The sequence below is a fragment of the Salmo salar genome, chromosome ssa17 (assembly GCF_905237065.1).
Source record: "Salmo salar chromosome ssa17, Ssal_v3.1, whole genome shotgun sequence".
Taxonomy (NCBI): Eukaryota; Metazoa; Chordata; class Actinopteri; order Salmoniformes; family Salmonidae; genus Salmo; species Salmo salar.
The window spans coordinates 61,316,813-61,338,528 of NC_059458.1; the positions used below are offsets into that span (position 1 = coordinate 61,316,813).

General features: G+C 40.9%; 1 protein-coding gene across 1 annotated transcript in view; it reads right to left on the minus strand.

Annotated features, from left to right (window-relative positions):
- Window positions 1-18,261: 18,261 nt before the first annotated feature.
- Window positions 18,262-21,716, minus strand: part of LOC106576259 (chemokine-like protein TAFA-2) — a 50,540-nt gene continuing 47,085 nt past the window's right edge. Inside the window, exon 7 of the mRNA XM_014153336.2 lies at window positions 18,262-19,507. The gene's annotated coding sequence lies outside the window, so the exon portion shown is untranslated. The remainder of the gene's footprint in view (window positions 19,508-21,716) is intronic.

Below are 21,716 nucleotides of genomic sequence, written 5' to 3' on the forward strand. Positions count from 1 at the left end.
AAGTACATGAAGATGGAGGGGAAAGTCAGAGAATGTAGTATTTTTCAAACACCTGAAACAGTTTTTTCCTGCAATGTAGAGCTATAATCATTATGCCTAATTCTATGTAAAAAAAAAAATCAATTTTTCTGCATAGGTTATCTACGCATACCTCTTTACCTGTTCAATTGTTAATGAGGGTGTCATTCTGACTGTTGGAAATCACACATCTCAATATACTGCACTAACATGTCTAGGATATTACATCATGGTGCAACATTAAAGCATAGTACATGGGTACATGGGATCATGACACACATCATTCATAAAGGCACATCATGGCATCATCATGAATACATATATATCATGATATTCTCATAGGGTGCCAGATTACATTTAAACCAAGTATTTGTCTGCATATCTAAGCATACCTCTTGAGCTGTCTGTATCCTCCTGACTGGTGAGTCTTTTATTAAAGAAACTAGAATGTTTCTATGCATCTCAGCTAAAATATGGGTAAAAGATTAAAAGGAATTTCTTCAGTACATTAAGTAATTGCTTGCTTTTCTAAAGTCTAGCAACCTTGCCAGCAGGCATGCCAGCTAAGATAGTTAGACAAGCTACTCTAACTTGATTTATAGTGTTTCGTATGGTATGTATTAATTTATGGATGTCCATCACACATTTCGTATGATATGTTACGAATTACAATTCGTATTATATGCTACAAATTTGTAAAAGTACAATATGTTCAGAATTTTCTAAATGTACTATATGTTACGAATTCTAGCTAGGTGGCTAGCGTTATCTAGCTGGCTAATGTTAGCTAGACTAGGGGTTAGGGTTAGGTTTAAGTTTAGGAGTTAGGTTAAGGCTAGGGTTAGGGGAAGGGTTATCTAAAAGGGTTAGGGTTAAGGGAAGTTTTCGCTAAAAGTGTTAGGGTTAGGGGAAGGGTTAGCTAACATGCTAAGTAGTTGCAAAGTTGCTAATTAGCTCAAATGCTAAAATTGTCCGTGATGAGATTTGAATTCGGAATCTTTAGGTTGCTAGAAGTTTGCGTTATACTCTGAACCCATCCACCCCGACCAACCGCCCTACTTTCGTTTTCGCCCTAAGTAACCATCTGTCTTATGTAACCACACCAAACGTAACATATCATACCAATTTGAGTGTCCCAAATCTACTTTTACTCTGTTACGTCCAGTCTATAAGACCAGGCTGAGGTTAGGGTTAGGTTTAAAATCTGATTTTATGACTTTTTGGCTTTTCTAGCTAGTGACCACTCTGCAGAGCTGCCTCCAGGTCAAGAGTCATGATAATGAATGCCAACCTGCCAAAAATGTAGCAGAGGAAGTTTTGCCCAATAATACAATATTGGGATTCTCAAGTGTTCAGAAGCACAGTGCATCGCAGGTGTCTCCTCTTGCGTCAGCTGAAACCAGCATGACTCAACGAATCATGGGTAAAAACATCTTCTGCACCTGCAGATATGTTTACCCTCAGCTTGATCACCTTCTCTTGTTTCCGTGTTCAGACAGACTGAAATTATCCAGGGGTAGAAACACACCCAGGGAGTCATGAATTTTCCAATGCTAGACATTCAATAAGAAGCCTACTATTTCCATTACTTGGCTTTAAATGGTGATACCCAGAGTCACGGTAGAAAAAAATACTAAAAAGTATTAACAAAGATTCAATTCAGTTAAGCATTATCGCAACTTCCTGCTTCCAAAATATGCTTAGTGGTGCTTAAAAAATGAACAAAATTGCCATATTAAAAGTACTTACATACTAGCTAATATGTAATATTGTAAAATAAAGTGTAACCACTAAGACAAGCAAGTAAATGACTCAATCACAACATCCAGAAGTAACCCAGATACTCCACAACAGAAAAAAACAACAAAAACACAATTCCAGAAGTTTCTGAATAGAACAAGCTAGCGTAATGGACAGGTTTAGAAAATTGTCACATCCAGCAGAAGCCTTTTTATATCCTCGCATACATTCGGTAGACACGTCGTGCATGGATAGTGAGGGAACTCTCTTTTTCAGCTTTAATTAGTTCTGCTCCAGAAACAGGGAAAGTGGCGAGCTAATCGTCCTAACTGTGGCGGGAGTAACGTTTCTCTGGGACACTGGTTCTCTGGTGGGGCAGAGGGTTATGCTGTGGCACAGTGGCATTAGCTGTACTGTACAGAAAGAGGGACAACATAAAGCATAGGCTACATAAAGAATACAGTAAGGCCAATTTAATCAATGTACTGTACTGACTGCAGGACAGCTACCCCACTGTAATTGTGTTGTGTTGAGTGTGTCACATCAAACCATGTGTTGTGTCTTTGAACCGCCAAGTTAAATTGCCTCTGTCAGTCACAATTGGTTATATTTACACCATACACCTGGTGTTTGATATAAGTGCCTCTGTATGAATTACTTGACGTTGTACTATCACACTGTATGATTTCAATTTGTTGGAGAATCTCCACATTAGTTTAGTGAGATGCACCTAACAACACACTTGGACATGTCATCATTGTCTCAGATCGGTTTTGTTCCCCTAAAACCAGGCTTTTTCCTAGGTTTGAGGTTTATCTATTCTGCACACGTGCCATGGTAATGTTTCAGCTAGTAATGTGGAAAAATGGATCCCTCTCATTTTGACACACAGGCGTTAGGCAGACAGCACAGGGGACAGATTGCTGTTATTTCCCTGTATTCTATCTCCCTCCCAGCACATTGTTTCACGCACAGTCACACACCCCCTGTGTACAGTAATAAGCTAGTGCTGTACGATGTGTTGAACGATAGTTTAACAGGAAGAAAAATCACCAATCAATTGGGTTTGTAGCATTCCGTATTCTTTATGATCATTATGGAAATAATTGCTTATCACTCCATACTGTGTATATGTTTTACTTCAGATGTATGTTTTAATGGGCTACATACAGCCACACTGCTATTTTTTATGTTTTCCAGCCCACACAGAACAGTTTGTAAACCCATTCATGTCACATCACCACACAGCTTCTCAAAACCTGTTTAACCTAGAACGCATTGGCACTGCATTGTGTGCCACCAGGAGAGCATCCTACAGTATACCCAGAGGACATGGCAAAACACCCAGTGCAACTGTCACTGAGCTTTGTGTTGCGCTACATCCTTAGTCCCTCCAGTAACAGATCATAGCGCAGTCACAATTGTCTTCTTTTCACTGAAGTTATGATTGAATCACTCCAAACTATTCACCTTATGTAGTCCTGCCCACTTGACTCAGTTCCCGATCGAACACAAATGTTTTTCTACTTCCGGCTGGCTCATTGACAAACAAGCGAAACCATCGTTAAATATGAATTACATTTGTCAAACTATTAAATAATGTGCACAGAATTAGAAAGATAATTCAATTCTCTGTTGAGGACATTTTTTTTCACTTTTTTTTTTTCACGTAGTATTAGCACTCGGAAGCCAATGTTAGCATAATTATCATTTCCATAGATAACATGGCAGGTTAGCTAGTTAGCTTATTTGACTGTATCTAATGGTATCTCATTTGATTGTATCTAACCATACAGGCTATATTCATTTTCAATCAAAGATCAATGCTTGAAAGGTAATGTTGTTAGACACAGAATTTCAATGACAAAAGACAGAAACTGTTCCAAAATGTTTTATGTCGATAACATTTGGATATTTGCAATCTAATGTGTGACAAAGCTAACTAGCTAACCCACCATGTTATCTCTGTGAGAATGCTTATTACGCTAACGCCGGCTTCCGAGTGCTTATGCTAGTTGAAAACTATAATTTTCCTCACCAGAGAATTACCATATCTTTCAAATTCTGTGCACGTTATTCAATAGGTTTTACATGTAATTTATATTTAATCACCAACTGTGTGTCAACACGCCAGAAGTTGGAAAACAACCGCAAGAAATTGGCTGCACCCTTGTTGCCAGGCTGCATAAGGTGGATAGGCCTATTGATTCAACTCACCTATTTTTCTTTCAAATATTGATTTGGAAGTCAGTGTATGCTGACCTTGTTCTTTGAGGAAATGTAGGCTAGTCAATCCCTGGCCTGGTTGTCATGGCAGTCTTATATAAGACAACCCATTAGCTTCTAAACCTCCCACAGTACAGTAGGCTCAGAATGTAATCACAGCTACACTTGTCATCATGCAAATCATGACTTATGTTGGGGTCTTAGTGTTACAAATTGTCTTTTGTCATATCCCGTCCAATCTGCTTGTGGGTTAGAGGGGTTATTTCAATATAACACTGATAGCAGTTTGAAAACAGTAAACATTCTCACCTGTCATGCCGTTTTGAACAGAAAACATTCTCACTTTCTCATCCAACAACCTCTACTCTCAAACTCTCAACTATCGACTTTTACTCTTCCTATCTCTTCATCGGCGCTTTCCCTACCTGTCCCTGTATTACCTGTTCCCTCCCTGCCTCCCCCTCGTTCAATCTCCTCCCTCGCTCCCTCTTTCCGCTGACTGACTCCTTGAGATGGACGTAATGAGACGGGCCCATGCAGAGAGGGAGATTGAGCGAGGGATGGAGGGAGGGAGCGCCGCGGAGGTGTGCAACCGTAAACAAGGTGAAAAATAATCAGGGATTGGGTCTCTCTGAGGGCCATGCCCAGCCCAGGGCTCAGCTGAACATAGAGCGATGGGACAATACATCACATTCTCTTTTAAAAATGACTCTTTACCTTCAGTCAGGTATGGTTAGGTATCCCTCCAGTATATTCTGTTTGTTGTTTTCCCCATCTTGTTTTCCTGTTTCAGAAGATATATGTTGAAAGATTCAAACTGATCTATGATTTCAAATTAGTCATGATAATATACCTTTGGCATATAAGAGTGTTTGTACCTGCTGCACACACAGGATAGACGTTTTAGCATTACCGACACTTGATAATGTCGTATTCTTATTCCGTATAGCCAAATTGTTATGCTTTGTACATTTATTAATTTTTTTACAAATTATTCATTGTTTAGTCTTCCCTCAAATCAACTCTCATGATTGTCTGCACAAACAAAACACAATTTGGTTATTGTAGTCACACATGTATTTGCTAGTTTATAGCAATGTTGAACTATAATGTTAAGTACATTTAAAGAAATTAAAGTATGATTTTCTTTAAGGAAATGCAAAACAGATGACCCGTCCAAGAATATGCAACAAAAAAAAACAATGGAAGAAGACTATAAGGTCACAATCACATCCTTTTCAAAAACACAGACCTCCACAGTCCACATTCACTCTCTCCGTATTTGCCCAGGACAAAGCAGTAATTAAAATCTAACCACTTCCAATGGACTCTGTTCTCAATCTCTCCACCACAGTCTTGGCTAAGAACACACTACTCATTGGCATTACAGTATGTAACCAAGGGCCTCAAGTACTGTTCTATAAGAATACGAACAACCCAACACTTTTATAGGCCCCCACCTCCCTTTCCCAGCCTTGATGATTCGCTTGAGTTCAAGCAACCACAAATGTTGCTGACGCGAGGGCAGGTATAATCAGATCTTACTGTGGATGCTGCCTCCCTCCCTTGGCCGCCAATCCAGATTGGATGAGTTGAGTGGGGCCAGCGTAGTCTGCATGGTCCCCAGGCCTAGTGTGGACTTGGAACGGGGTGTGCAGACACAGCACTAAGCCACCGTGACGAATGACCCAAGCTAACGGCCCCTGTAGGCAATTAAAAATAGCTGGCGGACAGCCTTTCGACCGGTTAACCCTGGAAAATGTTACACTTCAAAACCCTCTCCCAGAGGTACTGTAGGCTAGGTTACCCACCGGCTTGTCTGGGATACTTTGTTGGGGTTATTCTGCTGGTAAGAAGCTTGGTTTCTAAAGGAAATGAGTTGGAGTTCTCATCAGAGTTTTGGCTCTTATACTTTTTGCAGGTGTTGCTGAGTTACTGTGTGCATCTCAAACAATAGGCTACCTCATCAATGGTAGTAAAATAGGTCTTTGATTTGTAGCTGTTAGCTATTTGTTGATTGGTTTTACAAGTTCAACATTGTGCCATAGTGAATAAATAGTGGCCATGGAAGAGCTATTAAAGACCCACTCATGATTCACTATTTTACGACTGTATACGGTACCTCTTTTGTCCAGTGTGTTGGTGTGTCAATACTCACTTCACTTACAAGTGCTTATGAAGAATTGAAGAATCAGTGTGTTCTGCAAATGATCTCTCAGGGTTTAGAGGAGAGTGAATGCTTTGATTTCCTTCTACAGTGTACATGCACTTTATTCTTGTAGTTCCAAGGCAAAAATTATCCAACCAATCCAAGCTTAGTCATCTATATTTTCTTTTCATCGTATATACCAGGGGTATTCTGATATTACCCTACAAGGTCCTGACTACTGCTGGTTTTCTGATAATTAATTGCACCAACCTGAAGTTCCAGGTCTAATTCAGTCCTTGTTTAGAATGAAAAAAAAGAATGAAAAAAAAGCAGTGACTGGCTTCGAATTCGAGATTTGAATTTAAGGGCTGTAGACTGTGACCAAGGTCCTAGTGATAGAACATTCACTTATTAACACATGAAATACCCTACTGATTTGGGATTTCTGCCCAAATGATTACTGCTGAGAATCAATTTAGCGGTTGGGTAATTGATTGGTAATTGATTGGACAAAAGGCCATTTCCACAACCAGCAGACCCAGTGGCTCCCGGGGTGCAATGGCAGGGGCCACTGAGAACAAAATGGCAGGCTACTGTTTGTGTAATAAACAGTGATAGTGGCATTTGTCTTTTGTAAAATATTTTGGTCTTGTGCAATACAATGAGTACCAGATTATTCAGTGAGACATAAAAGTTTGAAACTGCAATAGATCTATTTTTGGGTCCATTAATTTACCTTGAAAGTTATTCAATAATAACATTGGTTACATTGTATAACAGTTCAAACAAAAATACTCAAATAGGTTGTTTCTAAGGTATGTGGGGATAAAATATTTTTATTACCCAGCGGACTCAAGGGTATCATAAGGCCCTTCACCCAGTGAAATGTCTTTGTGTTTTATGAGGCCTCTCATAATTCATTTAGTGGGCTTTATCGCACAAACACTGAAGAGGCTATGGTCAATGGCTCATGTTTAGCTGGGGACCAACCCAGCCAGTCAACGAGTCCCCTTTAATCCTCCACTGTTTGAACTGAAAACTAAAACGCTAACCGGCATTGATTGCTTCCCTGTGTAGACGATTAGAGGATGCAGACGGCCCTATTACGATACGTGATTCCATGCGACATGAAGATGTAAAGGTCTGTGCAATTAAAGACAATTCATACTCATTGCCGTACATTTCATTAGTGCAGGTAGAAATCTGGGCTCTAGTCGAATTTGCAAGCCCGCGCTCGACATTAGCGGCCAATACCCTCAGAGGCCGTGGCCATTACAAGGAGAGAAGCCGGTTTTCCAGGAAAGCAATTATTCATTTAACAGTGTGGAAACGAGGTAAGGGTGGTTGCGTACTGATGAATTACAGCGGCGAGTAATTTGCACGGTAATTAAAGATTGGGGGCCCATGCTGTGGCGGTGAGCATAAATCACATTTGCAAAGGTGTCGGCGGGAATCTGTGATGCACTTTACCTTACCGGCCACCGCCAACCTGTGTGTGTTTTCTCTATTTGACTTAATTGTTTAGCAGCATAGTAGAATTATCTATAGATCAGGAACAAGGGAAGTACATAGCGCAGTCTTCATTCCATTAGATTAGCCCATTAAATTCAACAATTTGAACAGCAATATTCTATCACTGACAAGCTTGTAGCCTATGTGTTGATTCATTTAGTGGGCAGTAGTACTGAATGAGATGTGTAGAGAAAATGCTGGCTTCAAGTCCCTCTGGAAAATTACAGTTTCTAAGAGATGCAAATGTACAGCAGCCACACTCATTGTGGTATGTAGGATTTGGCAGTTGTTGAAGATGGTAACCTTCTCATAAGTCATCATCGTCCATTTATTTCTAAGTTGATTATTTTTCTTAAAATTTTTATCCTGTTTTAGCATATAAAAAATGCTTGGAAAGATCAGAGGTTGGACCTAAGCAAGTGTTTAAATACTTCCCTACACATATAGAATGCTGTTCAAGGCCATTTCACAAAGAACTTTAAGAATGAAATGTATCCTCTACTCCATAATGGGGAAGCCTAAGGCAGCAGCGGCAATGCAACGTCTCCAATAAATAATGTTTGGTGGAGGAGGACATCCCACAAACTCTCAATGAAATTCTCTCCCATTCTCACATACTCACTTACTGTATATATTCCAGGTACCACTGGAATCTCTGTGACAAGGATTCAGTATGTTCCAGACCAGGATCATGTACCATATCTGCCAGAGATATAATTCTATAATTTGATATAATTTGTCGAACACTCAACATCTTCCTAAAATATCTATTTTTTGCTCTAGCTTTACGTTGCTAACGAACTGGGGTCTCGTCTGATATGCTTATACTTTCTGACATTCTTCCTCTGCAAGACTACACAGCAGATACTTACCATTGTTTAATTAAGAGGAGCTGCTTTGCCACAAAAGGACAAACATATTCTGGGAAGATGAAGGAACTCCTCTGCTGGGATTCCGTTCTTCTGTAAAAGAAAAGAGTGTGTGGGTGGAGGAGCAGAGAGATGCATGCTGGAAAAACCGACTCCCTCCCCTATCGCACCAATTCCCCAGTCCCCCTCCACACTGACAGAGCCCCGGGGGAGTTTGTGCAGAGCAGAGCATTCCTCCCTCTCCCTGAATTCCATCTCCCAGTAGCTTTTGCATTGAAAATGACTTGGGTGTTGCTAATTCATCAGCACCATTTAAGCTATGTCTTCTTTAGCACTGAAGGCTTTTGAATGAGAGGCAACCGTTTTCTAGAACCCTGCCCCTGGATCTGAAGGTGTGATTTAAGGGACTGTGGGAACCCTGGAGGTGTGCAGCTCTTCAGGACCATAGAGAATAGAATAATCATGACATAGCATTCCTATCCATCATAGCATATTTCATGCCATCATATTCATCCTTATCTTTTTTAGAGAGAAAAAAAATACGAAATACGATGGAACCTGCGCCTCCAGGCCATGCAGCAACTGTTTTACCATGCAGTGCCTCCATCATTATTTGGTTAAAAGTTGCTAGGCTATATGATAGGCCTACGTCATGTGTGTAATATTGTCTGGAATGACATCATTTGTCGAACACTCAACATCTATCTACTTTACTCCACACTAGAGGTAAACTCTTCCAGGAGAATATTCCTTGAAGGCTTCCTGGAAGTGCACAAACCGAAATGGCTCAATATTGTCATGTCAAGCTGCCGGTGTCTACTCCCAGTTTTAATTACAACACAAGCACCGTTAGCACTGATAGCTAATGGAAGTTCTGAGACTATAAACTGCCAAAGGCACCGAACACCATCTGCGACCACGGCCAGACAGTTCCCTTGCCAAGCGCGATCAGCCAAGATCACACGCAAGCTCCGCTGCATCAACACTTCCTGTTGAGATCTGACGCCGCTCCCAGCGGCGAGAAGGGCTTCTCTTTGCCCGAAGACAAGATCTGACTCCAGGACTTCCTCTCTCCAGTTCCCTCTCAAGCGTTGGGGAGGGGAAGACCAGGCATGCAGTTTTTGCAGAGGAGGATGCGGAGATGAGAGAGGCTGTCAAATTTGCTATGGCACCTGATCCTCAAGATGGGATCATTCAACTGCTGCATGCCTGCAAACCAGCACACAGTGTTCCAGTCTTTTCATCCTCTTGTCTTGGAGATGCCCAGAAAACTTTGAATAGACTTTAGGGGATTGTTGTAGTGTCATGTTTTCAAGCGAGTGGATTTGAAATAGTGGTTTCCTCTTACCACATCTGCACATCTGAACAAGACTTGTTGTGTAGTTGCAAGGCTGAATGATTGGCAGGGAGTACATTCTGGAAGGAAAAAACAATACCCCCCCAGTTTACAGTAGGAATGAAAATATATTTGTGAATCACTTTAGATTGTTGTGGACTTTTCAAACTAAAACAGCCATATACATTATATTTAGGCTAAACAATGTAAAGGATTTGTTCTGAGCGAAGCTGGTTTGTATAGTTCCCTTTGACCTACAGTATCTTAGTCCTTCATCCTATATGGAAATAAGATGCTTTTGTTTGACCATGTAGGCTTACTTTAATTTGTGTACAAGGACTGATTTGCAATGCATGCGATGTCTATTCATAGCCTACGCCTTAAAGTTGAATCAAAACACTGAACAACTAATTACAGTGTTACAAATGAAGATGTTGGATCCCCCATAAACGTGTCTTTACATCAACATGATTAAATAGCAGATGAGGGAAACAGTTGTGCCTTGAACACAAATATTGTTTGGTTTATAGCCTCTTTGTGCATCACAGGGTACATGAAGGAGGGGGAAGCTGGCTAGCCTGCCGTATGGCTGATTACTTTTAGGCACTCACAGCGCCGGGTTCTTGGAGAAAGGGCCGGTGTGGCGCCCGGTACAGCATGAGGGCACCAGGTGGGAGCCATGGAAATGAGAGGGTCTAATGTATTCATACAGGTGTCCCAGTACCCACTTCAGCTCAGCATCTCACTAAGGCTCCTGTCTGCAAAACAAACAGGGGCCTATACTGTAATGAGGTCATCTGTTATCGAGTAGCACTAGCAGAGTTCACAATGAATCAGTAGGCTGCATCCACTCATCATGGAAAGTAGAGTAATTAGTAAGAGGAGGGCGAGATTCATTGTGTGTGTGTGGATCCCCCATTTGGTGATGAATGTCGGACAGGTAACATAGAGTAACAGAGTCCACAACTTCCCAAAGAATGTTAATATACACAATAGTGGAAGGAGAAAGAAGGGGATTCCTTCTAGGAGGTAGTCCTATACATCTACATTTAAGTAGGCTCTCCACCATCCTTTTGTGGGTTTTGTTGTTTGTGGGTTTTTTCATTTTGTGGATTCCCAATTAAGAGCTTCCCAATAAAGAGTCCTTTCCTTTGGAACCACCACTGATTTGATCTAGATAGTTAAACATAGATAAGACTACGACATATTGCTGCCATGTTGCTTTTGCCTATCCACACTTTCCAGATTTGGAATGTAGGAAAGGAGACAACCCATTAAACTTATTGGGACATAAAAGCGATCTGCCTGGTCGCAGTCCGCTGTAGATCAATACGAAACAGCTGATCAAAGTCTTCTCCTCTGAATTCTCTAAAGCCTCTGTGGTAGGGTCACCTCAGCCAGCCAAGTTCATTTTTTTTACCTCAGTCAGACAGAATACATTTTACCAGCTCATCCCTCCAGAGGATGCTGAAACGAGTTCTCCAGCCATGACGCCGATTGCTGTTCCACTTCCATGGTTCCTCCCTGTTCTCCCCGAGCCCCACCCTCCCATCGCCCTTCCTCGAACCAAGACCTGAGCGCAAATAGAGTTGTAGAAATGAGCGAAGGCCAGGCTTAAAGAACAAAAGGAGAGGTAGAGTTCAAGGGAGCCGGAGAGATTAGAGACGTCAATCCCAGTGTCTTTTGCGCCATCCAAGGCCCCCTTGTGGGATCAACCAGAAAGTTGTAATGAAAGCACAGGAACTTTTCTCTCCCTCCCTCCCCACAACCTCCTTCCCTCCCTATTCAATCTCACTGCATTGGTGTGGAGGTGAAGAGAGGTTTAGGCGGGGGTGAGTGGGTGGGGCGATTCAGATGCGGACCCGCAGAGAACTTTATCTGAACTTGTGTCGGCTTTGCGTCTCCTGCTTTCATCTCAGGTCACTGTCAGTGGAGGATTTATCACAATAAAGATGAGACAGCCCTAAAAATGAGGTTATCAGAGGCCAGGCTTCGCTTCCATCGCAATCTAATACTTTTCATGCTTTTCTTCTTTCAGATTCCTTAGTGTAATGTCCAGGTCATGACCTGGGATGTTGTCAAGAGACTGATGTCCACAGATGAGGGCAGGTAGTTCAGTATTGTCAAATAATTAATAAGTGTGTTGAAACATTCTTGAGAGGAAAAAGAGGTCAGTATGGTAGTTTACCAATTATACAGTATCATAAATTCAAATTTCCTCAAAAACCCACCCATAAAAGTTTGAATTATAGTATTAGAGGTTCTAAAAAAGAACTGAACAGGTAAAAAAAAAAGGGCAGTCGTAAAACAAATATTTCATTATGATTCACCATAATTCATTAGCGACAGACTCATCTAACAATACCACAAAACAACTTGGCCACCAGGCCTTGATCATAGATTTAACGGCATGCCTTCATACCATGCTTTCATCATGCAGATAAAGAAACAGGTCAGAAAACAAAGAACCTGACAAACCCAACAAAGACACTGCTCGCTTTTTCTGATGTTCTACCAGAAATGTGACAGTTATTGAAATGGCCTGCTTTCATTGAAAACCCTGCTATTTTACTCGTTTTAAATTGGTTATTGTCAATCTCTTTTCACCATTGTTGTTGCAAGGCCGGTATTCAATGCAGGGTTCCCGCAAATGATAAATTCATAACACAACAATGGGCGATACAATAGCAGTGCAAATCACTGTGGCAGCCGTTGTCGTGTCTGCTTCTCCTCCATTGGATGCGTTGTTAGACAGGTATATATTCTGCTTGATGACAGTGATAGGGAGGGTCACCGGCTCATCCAAAACATCATTTGTTTGCTTTATATATTTACAATTGGTTGAACTGCGAGCCAACACCTAATTTACCACCCCTTTCACAAGGAATGAATCCATTTTCAACACATTAATAAAGCGGGGAATGTCCGGCGTATGACAGACAATGCAGAGATGGCTTTGTTAAATGTCTTTTCTCCCCAAAACATTATCCTATGCCAGATGGCCAGATTTCTATTGTATACATTTATTTTTGTTGTTGATTTCTCGTGCTCACACCAGAATAATGTGATGCTTTTTAATACATTTATTTTGGCTTAGTAAGTTAGCACCTACGCAGGTTTCTATTGCTAATCAATTTTGGTGTTTTACCCCAAAATAATTGACTGACTGCTCCTCTAACTACAAACTGATTGGATTTGCAAAAAGTCATCAACTTAAGGCCATATCTATTTTTCAACCAACTTTCAACCTAAATACCATTTTTTGTTGATTTCACATTGAATTCACATTAGTTGACAACTCAGTCAAATGTAAACCAAAACTAGACGTTGAACTGACGTCTGTGCCCAGTGGGATCAAAATTCCAACATACAAATATGGCAAGGGCATCCTATCTTGCCATGACAACTGGAGAGAGAGAGCTTCCAATTTAACCATAACACGTTATCATGTTCACTAATCCTATCCACTTACGGTTATGGAAGTACAGTGGTATCAGCCGAGCGGATGATAACTTTGCAGACCTCCCTAGGCGTTTGATTAGAGAGTGCACTGATGAAATGGAGAGCACAGCCAAGCCTGTACTTTGACACAGAGGCAAGGCATATGAGAAGGGGGGGGGGGGAGTATTTAATCTATCACTGGAATGAATCTCCTCAGCTTCCTGTGTTTTACCAGTGTGTTCCCTCACTGTGTTATATGAACAATGTTCCGGTGAGCTCGGGGGAATGAGCCGGCCCAGCATGATCCGCCATGGTCTTAATTAGTGTCTCGCTCTCTCACTGTTGAAATTGGGCTGAGATAGACAGGACACATTTAACTATGTTGTAACATTATCCAAAATTTCGGCTCAGTCATTTCCTGATCCTCCCCCATCCCCCATTCCAAAGTGGCCCGAGGAGGTGTGGTATATCACCAATACACCACGGCTAAGAGCTGTTCTTAGCACGACGCAACGCGGAGTGCCTGGATACAGCCCTTAGCTGTGGTATATTTGTCTCCTCCTCCTGTACAGCTCAGCTGCTGCCGAACCTGCAGCTGGCAAACGCCCTTCACTCATCAACCCCGGACATGTCCCGTTATCATTAAACACACCTGGTTCCAATCCCCAACTCTATCACTGTATATATACTCCCTCTGTCATTTGTCTTTGTCGGTCATTGTAAATGTTGCTTGTTTTCCTGAGAGGAATTGATCCCACTATTTCCTGAGTACTTTGGGTTTTGTTCCGCTTTTAAATATATAGTGCTTAAATAAACTCAGTAGTTCTAAACCTGCGACTGCCTCCTGCCTACTCCTCTCTACACTTGTGACATTACCAACGTAATTAGAGCAGTAAAAATAACTGTTTTGTCATACCCGATATACCACGGTTGTCAGCCAATCAGTATTCAGGGCTCGAAACCACCCAGTTTATAATAGACAGTAAATCACATTCATTATTGGTTATTTTGTGAGTACTGTGGTCTGCTGCCTTGAGCAATAATGTATTTTTTACCCCCAAACCAACTTCAAATACTTACAACCTCATAAATACAACAGTAAAAAAAAAAATCTCTCTCTCTCTATCTCATACAAATACATGTACACACAAACGTGTGGTATCTCACCCTTCTAGTGAAACCACAGATGCATTTGGGAGTGCCGTTTGATGATGACGAATGCCTCATGTTGATCTTTGATCTCACCATCATCAGTAGAATAGGAGCTTAGAAAGAAAAATCATGGGTCCTCTGATAGAGGTTGTGTGTATATCGTTTGTGTATGTGTGTGTACAGGATCTTAATTTGATCACTCTTGTTGCTGAGAATTTTTCTGTGCTGCAGGAAATGCAGATAAGCTTCACAATTTATCATAATCTTACTGAAAACCCGCACTAAAAAACGGTTAAATTAACATTATTGCACTTTTCATGTAGCCACATTTTGGCAAGCTAATAGCCTAACCACCTATCAAGCAACATTATGGACTAAACGTTAAAATCCTTTTGCTGCAGTATTATTTAGCTGCAACAATACTGGTCAAATTAAGATCAAACATCTGTATGTGTGTGTGTGTGTGTGTGTGTGTGTGTGTGTGTGTGTGTGTGTGTGTGTGTGTGCGTGCCTATGCGTGATTAAGATTTAATGAGGGTTCTGGCTGCTGGCTGTGCACAACAAAACTGGTACACCTTGGACTGACGTAGAGAACATGAAAACTGTACAATTATCAGCCAATCTGACCATCAGTCCTACCACAATGTGACTGTTTAGAGCTTCGCGTTCAGGCTTTAAATGTTTCCTATTGGAGGACACCATGTTGCAGCGTTATGATTCCCATGACCTGTTAATATCAGCTCATTTTAAAGCGTTTGAGAAAGAAAGGGGACCAAACAGGTGATCATCATTAGCAGCTAAGAAGCAGAAGAAAAAAATCACAGGCTATGACTCGTTCAGTCCGTCAGGGAGCTGCTTCAATAGAACAGGTCAGAGGAGGGCAATTTGAAGTTTGGCTTTGTAAAATGTCTTCGTGCATCTTGGTGGGCCCAGGCTGCAATAGTGAAATTGATGAGTAGGATAAAATGTTCTACTGGCAGAAGGTTGTCCAACATGCAGGTTGTAGGGACCATTAGCAATTAGTGTATTAGGACGTGGGTCTACAGAATGCATCAATATAAAAGCTGATTTTTGTGCTTAAAGTGCAGGTGCACTGCTGATCCTAGAGCTGTGCTTAGCTGGGAGCTCTTATTATTAGCCCTGGCGTAGCAGAAACCCCTGCAGCCCCGCAAGGCACTAACTCTGGAGGCCCATGCACCCGTCATCTTAAACCTATGTCTACATTTTATTTGAAAAAAATACCCCCCAAAAAATTTGACAGTAACCCTGCTTTTTTTATTTCCACACGTAGCAAGTGAATTGTTTGTGTTGTCCAATCTACATGGGGTAGTAGGTGAGACAGTTGTCATGCATCTAACTTGCCTATTTCTCAGCGAAGACTACAACACTTTGCGGGGGGGGGTCCAGAGAAACTGTGCTCGGCCGGTAATTATTAGGAACAGGAAATGGTGTCCTTTTGCTGGTTCTCCACACATGCTGTTGACTAGTCACTACACCTACTGTCAAATGAAATACTATGAATTGTCTAGTGAAGGAAATAAGAAATTGTCTGGCTAAATGCGTTATCCAAAAAGTTCATAATCGACCAATTAATCTACCCAAATGTTGTCTCTTCTCCAAGTCCACGCTGAAACATATCTCCAAGGATAAAAATCTATAGGCTATCAACATTCCCCGTCTTAAAATGATTAGTACGATTCATTCCATATCTATACTTTTTCCAACATGTAATCCTGACAAGTCCTTTTGTTATGCAAAACTATCAAATGAAATAAGTACAAAGCCAGCGATAGCATCACCAATGTTTTACACTGAGCTTCTTTAATGAAATTTTCCTTTCCCAGAGAATCGACAAGCTCCATTCCCCTGGCGGAGCATTTAATTACAAAACCCACATAAGATTATGAAACTATACAGCATATAGTGAGAGGAACGAGTTTCCTTTGATGTGCACTTGTAATGGCAGCAGTGGAAAAAAGGAGACAAATGCCTTTACCTCATTTGAATCAAGAAGCGAGAGGGCGAGACTAAGTTCTGCTCACTGTTGTCTCTTTCATTGCTAACTCCACCACCTCCCCCATCACAGCATTGAGACGTGTCAGAAAGCGGTGGAGAATCTGTGAGGGGTGTTAAAATGTCAACCTGTTTTAACGCTCTGAGGCTTGCGGGGTGTCATGGCCTTCTGATGGTGGAGAACATGTGTTGTTCCGAATGGGGCGCCCTTTGTAATCGAAGGTGAAGCCCTGTGTTTAAAGGAAGCACTTGCTCGTCTAAGAGGACTCCGCAAAACATGAAACAGACGATCGGTGCAGCAGAGTGGGAGTGCGTTAGCAGGCTTGGGAAGCCATGTCATTCAAGACGGTGGTGTTTGACATCGTTGGAAGCGGTGCGTTGCAAAGAAACCTCAGTGGTTCAGTAAGAGAGGACATTGAGGCTGCTGGGAGATGATATGAGTCAATCGTACAAGGATTGTACAAGACTAAAACATGTGTCCATGAAAATCTGAAGAGGTGCCAAATGAACTATATAAACATGAGGCACCTTCTTGAAGCTTACTGTACATCATACCTTCGTCAAGAAGACTAGAGTACAGTAATGAATCCATATTGCCATGACCTAAGAAAACAAAATAAGTAGCTTACTGTCTTGAGCCTAGTCCTTTCCATACAACTGACAATCTAAGTGAACAGGCTGTTTTTCTATATTATATTGCCCCAAAGCAACTATACACCCATAGAATTACTGCACTGGAAATACACATTTTAAGAGCTTCAAGAAAAGCATTATTATTATTATTATTATTATTATTATTATTATTATTGTTGACATTATGCCAGTACGACATTCATTTACTGGTATTTTTATCGCAGTTCCATGCCTTTTCAGTTGTGATTTTATGAAGGTATTTTCTCTCCTGGCTGTCATGTTCTTGGAACTCAATAACCCCTAGATTGCATTAGCTCCTCTCTCGGTGTGATGTATTTACTCTGGTGACATCATTGTTTGTCTGCCCATGAAAAGCAAACAATGGTATTCTTTAGGGGGGAGCATTTGAAAAGGTGTGTTCTAGTTGAGTGGGATTGACTTTGAGTTTGTGGGCTTTGCATTCATAATGGTTGAAAATGCCCCATACAGTACCAATTTAGGATTTGTAGTTTGCTATGTTTTTATCTTTAATCATGGCTCAGAAAATCTTTACATTTACATTTTCAAAGTGTGTGTGTGTGTACGTGTTTAAACTATTCTAGTTGGGACCAGAAGTCCCCACAAAAATAGTCAACAAACAAAAATTGGACCAACTGGGGACATTTTGTTCATCCCCACAAGGTGAAATGCTATTTCTTGGGGGTTTAGGGTTAAGGTTAGAATTAGTTAAGGTTAAAATTAGGGTTAGGAGCTAGGGTTAGTTTTATGGTCAGGGTTAGGTTTAGGGTTAAGGTTAGGTTTTTGGGTTAAGGCTAGAGTTAAGGGTAAGAGTACAGGTTAGGGTTAGAGTTAGGTTTAGGGGTTAGGGAAAGTAGGATTTTGAATGTGACTGAATTGGTTAGCTGTACAAGACTGTGTGTGTGTGTGTGTGTGTGTGTGTGTACACGTATTTGTTTTTTGTACACTATGTGTTGTGGCATAGCACATAAAGAGGACTCTGAAAGGAATCAATGTTCCATTCCACACTAGAGATAATCTAAGGGCTGATGCATAATCATTATGAAGCCTGATCAGCTTCATACTGTAGCCTACACTGTGTGAAGCATAGCTAAGAGTCAATCTCTGGTTTCTTCTTCCTACACCTGAGGAGGTTAAGGGTCACATGACAAGTGTTAAGTTAAGACTACCACAGTTTATTATTCGAAGATGTTAGCACTTGCACAGATGAAGGAAGCGTCAGAGATACCTGTTGAAAAGTTATCAGCGAATCAGAAATTAATTTTAAAAAGCACTTAACCCGGCCCCTACCAACCCCATGGACTATAGCCAGTATTGTAGAATGAATGCATTTTAGCTTGCATACATTAACATAAACTTTACATGGACATTCGAATCTGAGCCCAGGCATTGTGCAACATAAACAAACTAACTGGATCCACTGGCAGTTGACAGGATGATTTTCAAAAGAACCTAAGCAAACGCTAAGCACACTAGGAGTAACTCATTTGCGCACCACATTCATTAAATGTGTACGTTTTCAAAAGTATGTACCTAGTGCCCCAAATGAAAGATAATACCCTTGGAATAAAACATGCAAATCAAACATGAACTTCAGTATTCAGTTTTGGTGCTACATTGTAGTCTGCCCTATACATCAGTATACATGTATTTCTCCTTGGATACATCACATTCTCTCACTTGCCATTGGTTGAAACTCACTTTTGAATAAGCCATGTTCCCTGCACGCAGCACTATCGAGAATGGCCACCCATAAGAATGGCCACCCATTTTTTTTAAATACGCCAATTCCAGTACCTTGTGCCTTTTTTGTGCATCTTTGAAAATCACCCTGCATGTTCAATGATTGGCTCAATACAATAAGGTTCACCAATTTTATATTTCTTCTTCCCATTTTCTGACCATCATTTGATTGTTAAAAACTGGATCGAATTTGACTCGTCCCTAATATTCATGGGGGACATTCTTGATATTGATGATACTCTGTTACAGTAATGATGCACAGTAATGATGCACAATGCATTCTAAGGGGGAAAAAACTATTTCCCTTAGAAAAACTATCACTTTACAAATAATGTTTAGACAAAATTCCCCATTGTAATCCACTATAAGCAGAACAATGTTAGAGAATAAAAAGACATCCTGATGCCCAATGTGGTGATAGTCATGTCTGGGCTTTTCAAAATATAGGTCCCCTCTACTGAGCAATCATTTAGTAGTGTCCACTCTTCTCTTCTCATCCAGATGTCCTTTGTTACCCTGTGCTTGTAAGTCTTCCAGAAGATTCATAGTATAGTCTCCAATAGAGGGAGTCTCTATTTACAAAAAGGGTCGCTGCAATGTTCTTGAGTCCATGATGGTATTCCACAGGTAAAGACCCAGTAACATTTATTGATCAACCTGTAACACAAACACATTTCCATGAACATCAGACCATCCTGATTCCATCTCACAATTAATACAGTATGTGCAATACAACCAAAACCAGTGTTCTCACATTCAGTCCTTAGTGACTACAGAGTCAGCTTCTATCTTCTACTTTTCCCAGAAGAACTTGAGGTAATTTGGTGCAAGGCCTTTTGCATCGAAAGTTTACGGTTCATCTGCCTACATTATGAAATTACTTTTTTTTTAAAGTTTACAATTCTTAATCTCATGACCTAATCTTGTATGAATTAGGTGGTTGGTTTTCTTTGCTAGTTTTAATGAGAAAAGGCAATAAAGTGAGCAAAGAAAAGCTATCAGGCGATATTAGCGTCTCCACTCACAGTGGTCAACAAACAAAGCAAACTCATTAGCGTTCGCAGCCACTGAAATTACCTCTGTCACACTGACTGCACAAGTCACACATGATTTTGTCTACTTCTTTTTCCAGATAGGGGTAAAACAATAATGATAAGCATAATACTAAATCAAGATTTGAAAGGCACAAGTGATTTCCCCTGGATAAAAATGTGCTTTTCCAACTAAATGCCTTTCCCCATCCGTGCTGGGAAATGATTTGTAGTGGTAGGCTACACTCAGGGGGAGGAAATTCCTTGAAGAAAATTGAAACAGAGAATATGTTATGCAGTTTAGGCTAAGTTGTCGTTCAAATTTTTCCTGTTCCACCTTCCATATCAGATTCTGGCCTATCCTGACAGGGATGGTGTTTTTATCTTGATAAAGGACTTGTGTGGATAGAATTTGCCTTACCGTACAGACTGAGATTTTCTCCCTCCCCTAGTTTAATGCTGTCAGATACTCTCAGCACTTCGGACCCTTCACAAGATTAAATTGCCCGTCATGAAGCTCCGGCTCTGACTGACAGCTCCTCGGCTCGAGCAAAAGTACATTCCGGAAAGGGCTTAAGAAACGTGCCTTGCGAGGAACACCCATAACACCTTCATAACTACGTTCCACTATCGATTCCAGCAGACTGTCTACAGACTATGCCAGTCTGACAGCTGACGGAAGCTGCCACGGGAGTTGTCAAGCTACATTTTTACTGCTGAACTTTGCAAAGAAAACAGGCACCTTTGACAGACTCATTTTGCTAATTCACCAATCAGCTATTTGACTGTGGACAGGCCCGTTTTAATTTGTCCGAATACACTGTATTCTCTGTCTGTGAATAAATTAGCTTAAAATATAGTGGGGAAAAAAATTCTGTGACAACCCCCAGGCATCGCCTAACTTCATATTAAAAAAATCTCTCATAATCATATCAAACACACTCTCAGTAAATTCCACAGATATTTAGGTTAGCACTACGCCACTTTGCATATGGGTAAGGAGAGAGCGCCTTCTTGTCGTTCATATTGCAATAAATTCTCTCCCTCAACGAGCCATTTACATTTCCGAGCTGTCACTGTGATTAATGTGGTACTAATTTGAGAATAATTCCATGCTACAAAGACAAAGAGCAGGCACCGGTTTTTGTCAGCAGATAAAGGAGCCTACATGAGACAGATCTAACGGCATCTCAGTAGTCGCAGAAGGGGAAAATGAATGCATCGACTGAGATCATCATCAACAGAAGACAGGAGGAATTAAATAGGAATGTGGCACCTTCTGAAGGTTTTTCAGGCTGCCTTCAAAACATTTAACTCAATCTCTTTCTGAATCAAATTCAATCACATACATTGTGTTAAACCTAAGGCTGAGTGAAAACAATGAGCAAAACAGGCCTATTGTCACGTCCTGACCATTGAGAACTTGTATTTTTCTATGGTAGAGTAGGTCAGGGCGTGACTGTGGGGTTTTGTCTAGTTTCTTTTTTTCTATGTTGGTTCTAGTTTCTTTTTTCTATGTAGGGGTTTTTGTATGATTCCCAATTAGAGGCAGCTGGTCATCGTTCTCTCTAATTGGGGATCATATTTAAGTTGTTGTTTTTCCCACTAGGTTTTGTGGGTGATTATTTTGAGTTGTTGTTGCACCTCTTCGTCACAGTTTGTTGTTTTTGTTTATTAGTTTATTGTACGTCTTGCATAGTTTCACAGATGAATAAAGATGTGGAACGATACACACGCTGCGCCTTGGTCTCATTCATATGACAACCGTGACACCTATAGCTGCATGGGTCAACGGGTGACTCATGAAATCTGTAACAGAAAAATACCCAACCTGG